Raw genomic sequence first — 8,893 nt, 5'->3', positions numbered from 1 at the left:
GGTATCACGGTGGGCTTCAGGTTGCACGGTGGGCATCAGATTGGAGGCGTTTCTAGGGCTTTGGTGCGTTTTTCCTCTAGGGCTTCTGTTTTCCCGTGCTTTTCCGCCGTTGACTGCTGCCACCACCCCACGACGACCTTTTAGACCTCACGTCGCCGGTCTGGGGAAGGTGTTGTGGTTGTTTCAGTGGTGGTTTTTCTGGGTTGCAGGGGATTTCATTTCTGGCGGCGTTATTCGAGGATCACTGTCGCCTATTTGCGATCGGTGTACACCTACCCCACCACCCACTGGCCTTTAGACCTCAAGTCGCCGGTTTGTGTGGTGGTGGTTGACGGCCTGGCCAGCAGTTGCCCTACGGTGAGTTTGCAGCCTGTTTTGTTTTCCTTTTCTTGTTCTTTTTTCTTGTTCTCGCTTTAGGGTTCCGGTTGCTGTTGTTTTGCGGCTGGTGGTAGCCTTGGTGTTTGCTGGTGCAGTGATTGACCACTACCTGCCGCTGCTGCCGCTTTGTGGGGGCTGGGTGTTGTGGTGGGCTATACGGTTTGCTTGTGCCGGGTGCCTAGGGTTGCGTTTTGTGGTTGGTTGTTGACCATCACCGGTGTGTGTGGTGTGTCGGTGGTCAACTTGACCTAGAGTGCCTCTTGTTGCTCGAGCGGTTGCCTGTGTGGTGGTTTTCGTGCGGGTGTTGGTTTGGTGGCTATATTGATTTCTTGTGCAGGTAGGGTGTGGGGTTTCGCTGCTTCCTTCATGCCCGAGCTTGTGCGGTATCATTGTCCTTTTTCGAGTCTTCATGGGTGTCGGGATGGTTTCGGTAAGGGCCTTACAAAGGCAGCTTGGAAGAAACATTTGCAGGACCGACATTGTCATGAAGGGGCGTTGGACCTTACGCGGCAGACTCTTTCTGATAGTTTGACTGTCTATTCCAACGCCGAGAGTTCTTTGCGGCGGATGGGGTTCTGGTTGTGTGGGGTGTGTTTTATGATCCATACTCTTGGTGCTAGATGTCGGCATAATCGGGGTGATATTGTGGAGCATCCGGTGTGTGTTGATGGCATTTACTCCTTCCATATTCATGGTATTCCGAGACCTTTGGCTCCTTCTACTTCGGTTTCTTCTGATGATAGTGTGGAGCTCGTTCAGTGGTCTATATCTTCGTTGGGTCGTTTGCTGTCTTTGGGCCTTCGCACTGTGAAATCTATTCCTCCTAAGTGCCGTCTTGGGTTTGCTCGGGCTTTGAAAGGGGCCTTGGATGCGGTGTTTGATGCCCCTAGTGATCTCTCCCGCTGGGTTCATTTGCTTGCTTTACCTCTTTGTTTGCTCAGGACTTTCGCTCCTCGGAGTAATCATGAGTGTCGGTCTGCTATTCGGCGTCAGCATCAGGAGGAGAGTATTGCCAGGGCTATTCTTGCTTGGGGGACACCTGGGGGGGGTTTGCAGTTGTTACAGGAGTGCTTTGATGAGGGTCCTTCTTCTTTTTATGTGGATGAGGATCTCGATTTGAGTGACCTTAACCTCCGCCAATGCCGCGAAAATATCGATGGCCATTATCTTTAACGTTGTACGAGTGCTTTCTTCCTCAGGGTCGCCCCTACTCCGATGCCACTCTCGTGGGCCTGCGTGAGAAGCATCCTGTCGCCCCGCCTCCTTCATTGCCTCCTCTCGTCCGGGGATCATCATCCTCCGTTGCCTCTTCCGCGGTGGTCTTGGATATGATTCAGAGCTTCCCTCGTGGTACTTCTTGTGGGAGGGATGGTTTTCGTGCTCACCTTATGGGATTTGTTTGAGTGGCGCTAACGTGGCTATCTCCGATGATTTGATCACTTCTATTACTAGGGTGGTTAATCTTTTTCTTGAGGGTCGGTGCCCTCTTCCTGCTGGTGAGTACATTGCCAGCGCCCCTCTCACGCCACTCGTTAAACCGGGTGGTGGAGTTCGTCCTATTCTTTGTCGATGACGGTCCGGAGACGGCTTGTCTCTAAGGTTGGTGCTTCTATGGTTGGCCCGTCCTTATATTCTTATTTTGATGGGCTTGATTCGGGGTGGGTGTGTCCGGTGGAGGAGAGGCTATCTTGCATGCCTTGAACCGCTCATTGAGGCTCGGGGAACAGTGGGGCTTTCTATGTTGTTTGGTTGATTTCGAACGCGTTCAACCTTGTTGACCGTTCGACCATGCTTCAGAGGTCCGCTTCGGTGCCGCTCTCTCCCGTTGGGTGGAGTTTTGTTATTCCAGCCCGCCCGCCTTTTTTATGGGGAGCACGCTTATGGTCTTGTCGGGGTGTTCAGAGGGGTGATCCATTGGGGCCTTTGCTTTTCGCGTTGGTTTTGCATCCTTTGGTTTGCAAGATCCGGGACACTTTTGACCTCACTTTGCAGGCTTGGTACTTAGATGATGGCACCATTGTGGGAGATACTTTGGAGGTGGGGAAGGTGTTGGACTTGATTAGGTTGGATGGCCCTCGTTTTGGTTTACACCTAAATGTCTCCAAGACGGAGGTCTTTTGGCCTGTTGAGGATCCACGGAGCGGCTTCCGGGGTTTTCCCCACTTCTATCTCTCGGCCATTGCGCGGTGTTACGATTTGGGAGGACTGTCAAGATTTGTCCTGGTTTTAGCAGTGAGATTGTGGCGACGAGAGTAACTAAGACCATTGAGCTGATGGATTTGGTTGCGAGGATTGAGGACCCGCAGTGTGAGTTGCTTCTTCTTCGAGCTTGTACTGGTATATCTAAGCTCTACTTCTCTCTTCGTACTTGCTCCCCTAGTGTTTTTGGGTCTGTTCATCTTCCTTTTGATGCCGCTCTGCGTTCTAGCTTGGAACGTATTGTCACCGCATCAGGGCCGGGTTTTGGGGATTGGCAGTGGCGCCTTGCTACATTCCCTTTTCATCTGGGTGGCCTTGGTGTTTATGCGGCCGGAGATGTTTTGTTCTATGCTTTTATTGCGTCCCGCTTGCGATCTGGGTTTTGCGAGCTAAGCTCCTCCCCTTCTCGTGTTGTAGTGCGCCGGCCCCGCTTTTGATGATGCCGCACGGTGTTTACTGCGACTACGGTTTCGATATATTAGGTCACCCTAGTGAAATTGCTCCCCCAAACTTATGAAGAAATTGGCGATATTTATTTCACGACGGTTGCTCTTGCCTCGAGTCTGTTTTTCTTTGACACCTCGCCCGGATCGCTCTATGGCGCCTCTCGGCGAGGTTCTCACTCCTCGATTGGTTACGTGCGGTTCCTATCTCGGGGTTGGGGCGGTATGAACGGGAGGACTTACCGTAGTGTCTTTGGGGTATCGCTGGGTGTTCCGTTATTCTCGGTATCTAGGCCCCGTCTGCTTGCTCTCGGGTTTTTTTCTTTGGGGATGTTTTTGGGGACCACGCTGTTTCTTGTCTGCATCGTGGGCGTTAAACATCGGCATAACCTTGTCCGGGACACTCTCTTCGACATCCGCTATAGATCCGTATTTCATGGAAGGAGGTTGATATCGGTTTGGTTGATGGGCATGGTGGCTCTCTTCGTCCTGCGGATTTATTGCTTTATTCTTGGGACGGGGGCGTGATGTGTGCGTCGACCGGACGGGTTCTTCACCTTTGACTCGGATCAGGTTAGCGGATTTTGTGCTGGGCCGGGTTGTCGCCGATCTTTGCTCGGCGAAAGTGTGCTAAGTATGGGGATTTGTGCGCGATGCACGGGTTATGGTTTCCTACCTTTCTCTTTCTCTTCACTTGGGAGTTGAGTTCGGATCTTTGTTGCCTTGCTCAGCGGATCCGGGAAATTCTCGGTATCTCGGGATCTTTGGGGCTCGGGTAGCCGCTTACATTTTTACTCGTATTAGCTTTACTATTGCTAAGGGTGTGGGAGCCCAGCTTGTTTCTCGGCTCCCCACCAATTTCATGTAAACCTTTTATTTTTATTATAATGAAAGCTGCGCGCATTTTATAATAATAATAATAATAATAATATTGAGAGAGGAGATAGGAGATAGGAGATAGGAGATAGGAGATAGGAGAGGGAAACGTGCGATCAGCGATTCCTGCCTGACTGCCGTTTCTTGCCCGACTGTCGTCACTGCCACCCTAGTCTCCTTCACCGGCACCACCCTCTCACGCCGGCCATCTCATCGTCGCCGTCTGTCGGGTTTTTTGGTGTCGGCTGGGTTGTGATTGTGGGATTAGGGCATCGTTCTTGGTTAGGGCGTCGGGTTTTTGGGTTTTTCTTCCGCCGTTGGCTGCCAACAACCACCCCATGTCGACCATTAGACCTCACGTCGCCGGTCAGGGGCAGTTGTTGTGGGTGGTTTATACGGTGGTTCACTGTTGAGAAGGATTTGCGGGGTGTCGTCTTTTCATGGGTAATTGTCGCCTGCTTTGCGACTGTTGTCGACCTGCGCCACCACCTTTTGGCCAGTAGACCTCAAGTCGCCGGTCATTACAGTGGTGGCTGACGGCGCTGCCTTAGGGTCCTTCCACTGGTGAGTGTCACGTTCCTTTTCGTTTTTTTTTTTTTTTCGTTTCATTTTCTCATTGTTTTGCCTTCTTTGTGGTGGTCCGGTGTTCACGCCAGATGTGCAATCCCCACTGCGCCTCTGCCACTGCCTTGGGTGTGTGGGTCCTGGTTGTAGTGGGTGTTGCGGTTTGTGTGGTGCGGAGTTTCGAGTTGTGTGGGTGTTGGGCCGTTTGTCAACAGCTACGGTGTGGTTAGTTGGTGGTGGTCCTCGGCTGTTCAACGCCGTCGTGTGCGAGGAAGGGTGTTGGGGTTTTGTTGTCCTTTCATACCGAGCTAAAATGCGGTACCATTGTCCTTTTTCGAGTCTTCATGCTTGTCGGGATGGTTTTGGTAAGGGCCTTACTAAGGCGGCTTAGCGAAAACATTTTCGGGACCAACATTGCCAGAATGGTGCGTTGGAACTTACGCGTCAGACTCTTACTGATAGTTTGACTGTTTATTCCAATGCCGAGAGTGTTTTGAGACGGATGGGGCTCTGGTTGTGTGGGGTGTGTTTTATGACCCGTACCACTCGTGCTAGATATCGACATAGTCGGGGTGATATTGTGCTGTCTCCTGAGCGTGTTGATGGCCTCTACAGTTTTCATATTTATGGTATTCCGAGACCTTTGGCTCCCTCTACTTCGGTTTCTTCTGATGATGGTGTTGAGCTTGTTCAGTGGTCTATATCTTCCCTTGATCGTTTATTATCTCTGGGCCTCCGCACCGTCAAATCTATTCCTCCTAAGTGTCGTCTTGGGCTTGCTCGGGCTTTGAAAGGAGCTCTGGATGATGTGGCTGATTCCCCTAGTGATCTCTCCCGCTGGATTCGGTTGCTTGTTTTACCGCTGTGTCTGCTTAAGACTTTTGCTCCTCGGAGTAATGTTGAGTGTAGGACGGCTATTCGGCGCCAGCGTCAGGAGGAGAGTATTGCTAGGGCTATTCTTGCTTGGGGGGTACCTGGGGGGGTTTGCAGCTGTTGCAGAAGTGTTTTGATGAGGGTTCTTCTTTGTTTAATGTGGAGGAGGATCTGGATTTGGGTGAGCATAACCTCCATCAATGTCGGCGGAAGATTTCTGATGGTCACTATACTGCTGCTGTTCGGGTGCTTTCTTCCTCTGGTGTCGCCCCCTACTCCGACGCCACTCTTGTGGCCCTGCGTGAGAAGTATCCTGTTGCCTCACCTCTTTCATTGCCTCCTTTGTCTGGGGATCATCATCCTCTGGTTGCCTCTGCGTCAGTGGTTTTGGATATGATTCGGAGTTTCCCTCGTGGTACTTCTTGTGGGAGGGATAGTTTCCGTGCCCAGCACCTTATGGATTGTTTGAGTGGCACTGCTGTGGCTATTTCTGATGAGTTGATCACTTCTATTACTAGGGTGGTTAATCTTTTTCTTGAGGGCCTGGTACCCTCTTGCTTTGGGAGAGTACATTGCCGCCGCCCTCTCACGCCGCTTGTGAAACCAGTGGTGGGTCTGCATCTATTCTTTGTTGTACGATCGAGACGGCTTGTCTCTAAGGTTGGTGCTTTTATGGTGGGTCCTTCTTTGTCGTCTTATTTTGTTGGTTTGCAGTTTGGGGTGGGTGTGTCCGTTGGAGGAGAGGCTATCTTACATGCCTTGAACCGGCTCATTGAGGCTCGGGGTGCTGAGGTGGGACTTTCCATGTTACTGGTTGATTTCCAGAATGCTTTCAACCTTGTTGATCGTACGACCATGCTTCTGGAAGTCCGCCGACGTTGCCGGTTCTCTCCGTTGGGTGGAGTTTTGTTATTCGATCGTGCCTGTCTTTTTTATGGGGAGCATTGCTTGTGGTCTTGTCAAGGAGTCCAGTAGGGTGATCCTTTGGGTCCGTTGCTTTTCGCTTTGGTTTTGCATCCCTTAGTATGCAAAATCCGGGACACTTTTGACCTCACTATGCAGGCATGGTACTTGGATGATGGCACCATTGTGGGGGATACTTTGGAGGTGGGGAGGGTCTTGGCTTTGATTATGGCGGATGGCCCCGTTTTGGACGCACCTTAATGTCTCCAAGACGGAGGTCTTTTGGCCTTTTGAGGATCCTCGAGTGGGCTCCCAGGGTTCCCCCCCTATTGCTCGGCCCGCGAGGGGTGTTCTTTATTTTGGGTGGACTGTCGATGACTTGCCCTGGTTTTGGCAGTGAGATTGTGGCGAGGAGAGTAACTAAGACCATTGAGCTAATGGACTTGGTTGCGAGGATTGAGGACCCGCAATGTGAGTTGCTTCTACTTCGAGCTTGTACTGGTATTTCTAAGCTCTATTTCTCCTTTCGTACTTGCTCCCCTAGTGTTTTTGGGTCCGTCCATCTTCCTTTTGATGCTGCTCTTCGTTCCAGCTTGGAAAGTATCGTCACCGCGTCTGGCCCGGGTTTTGGGGATTGGCAGTGGCGCCTTGCTACTTTCCCTTTTCATCTTGGTGGTCTTGGTGTCTATGCGACACGGGATATTTTACATTATGCTTTTATTGCGTCCCGTTTGCAGTCTGCTGATTTGCAGGCTAAGCTCCTCGGACCCTCTGGTATTGTAGCTGCTGGCCCTGCTTTTGATGATGTCGCGCGAGGTTTTACTGCGACTACAGGCTCTGGTATATTAAGTAACCCTAGTGAAATTGCGCTTTGCCCCCAAACTTATGAAGAAATTGGCGACATTTATTTCGCGACGGTTATTCTTGCCGCCTCGTAGTCTGTTTTCTCTTTGACACCTCGCCGACTTGCTTTGTGGCGATCTCGGTGGGTTCCCACTCCTCTGATTGGTTGCGTGCGGTTCCTATCTCGGGGTTGGGTCAGACTATGAATGGGAGGACGTACCGTAGTGTGCTTGGGTATCGTCTGGGTGTTCCGTTATTCACGGTCTCTAGGCCCTGTCCAGCTTGCTCTCGGGATTTTGCGGATGATGTTTTTGGGGACCACGCTGTTTCTTGTACTGGTACTGTGGGCGTTAAACATCGGCATAACCTCGTCCGTGACACTCTTTTCGACATCTGTTATAGATCGGGTATTTCTGCGGGAAAGGAGGTTGATGTTGGTTTGGTTAACGGGCATGGGGATTCTCTTCGTCCTGCGGATTTGCTGCTTTATTCTTGGGACAGGGGGCGTGATGTGTGCGTCGACTTAACCGGGTCTTCTCCTTTGACTCAGACTGGGATGACGAATTTTCTGCTTGGCCGGGTTGTGCTGATGCTGCTCAGCGTAAGTGTGCCAAGTATGGGGATTTGTGCGCGGCACCGGGTTATGGTCCTTCCTTTCTCTTTCTCATCACTTGGGGAGTTGGGTTCGGATGCTATTGCCTTGCTCAAGCGGATCTAGAAATTCTCGGTATCTTAGGATGCGGGGGCTCGGGTGGCTGCTTACATTTTTACTAGACTTAGCTTTGTTGTTGCTAAGGGTGTGGGAGCCCAGCTTGTTTCTCGGCTCCCCACCAATTTCATGTAAACTTTTGTTTTCCGTTTGTTGTGGCTTGCCTGACGGCGTGTCTCTGGTGTTGAGGGTTTTTGCGGTGTTTGTCGTTTTCAGGCGTGATTGTCGTCCGTTTGCGACAGTTACGGACCTGCGCCACCACCTAATGGTCATCAGACCTCACGTCGCCGATCATTTCAGTGGTGGAGGACGGCGCTGCATCGTTTTCCTTCAACCTAGACTGCGGTTTGCGGGTTCTCGATTTTCGGGTTCTCGGTTTTCAGGCGTGATTGTCTATCGGTTTTGAGGTGGTTTAGGTCCACTCTTCTGGTTGGAGTGACCCTCTGCCACCTTATTATCCCCTCGCCGTCGACAGTTGATGCTGCCCGTTTGCCCTACAGTCTGTTTTTCTTCCTCTTCTTTCTTTTTCTCGGTTTTGTTTTTTTTATTTGCCTTTTCTGCCGGTGTTCCTTCTTGCCGCCTTGTTGCTTGTCTTTTGCTGCTGCCTGTGGCTCTCTGTGGTGGTTCAGGGGTGGTATTTTGCCAAGGCTAGGGTGTTTAGGGGAAGCCGTGTGGGTGTGTGGTTGGTGGTTGTGTGGTAGCTTAGTGGCTATATCGGTTTTCGTTCGCGAGGAAGGGTGTTGGGTTTTCTGTCCTTTAATGCCCGAGCTTGTACGATACCATTGTCCTTTTTCGGTCTTCATGGGTGTCGCGATGGTTTGGTAAGGGCCTTACAAAGGCGACTTGGAAGAAACATTTGCAGGACCGACATTGTCATGACGGGGCGTTGGACCTTACGCGGCAGACTCTTTCTGATAGTTTGACTGTTTATTCCAATGCCGAGAGTTCTTTGAGACGGATGGGGCTCTGGTTGTGTGGGGTGTGTTTTATGACCCATACTGTTGGAGCTAGATGTCGGCATAATCGGGGTGATATTGTGGAGCATCCGGGGTGTGTTGATGGCATTTACACCTTCCATATTCATGGTATTCCGAGACCTTTGGCT

This window comes from Silene latifolia, chromosome 4, assembly GCF_048544455.1.
Source record: "Silene latifolia isolate original U9 population chromosome 4, ASM4854445v1, whole genome shotgun sequence".
NCBI lineage: Eukaryota > Viridiplantae > Streptophyta > Magnoliopsida > Caryophyllales > Caryophyllaceae > Silene > Silene latifolia.
The sequence above is the reverse complement of the archived record's forward strand: the minus strand, read 5'-3'. Positions refer to the sequence as shown.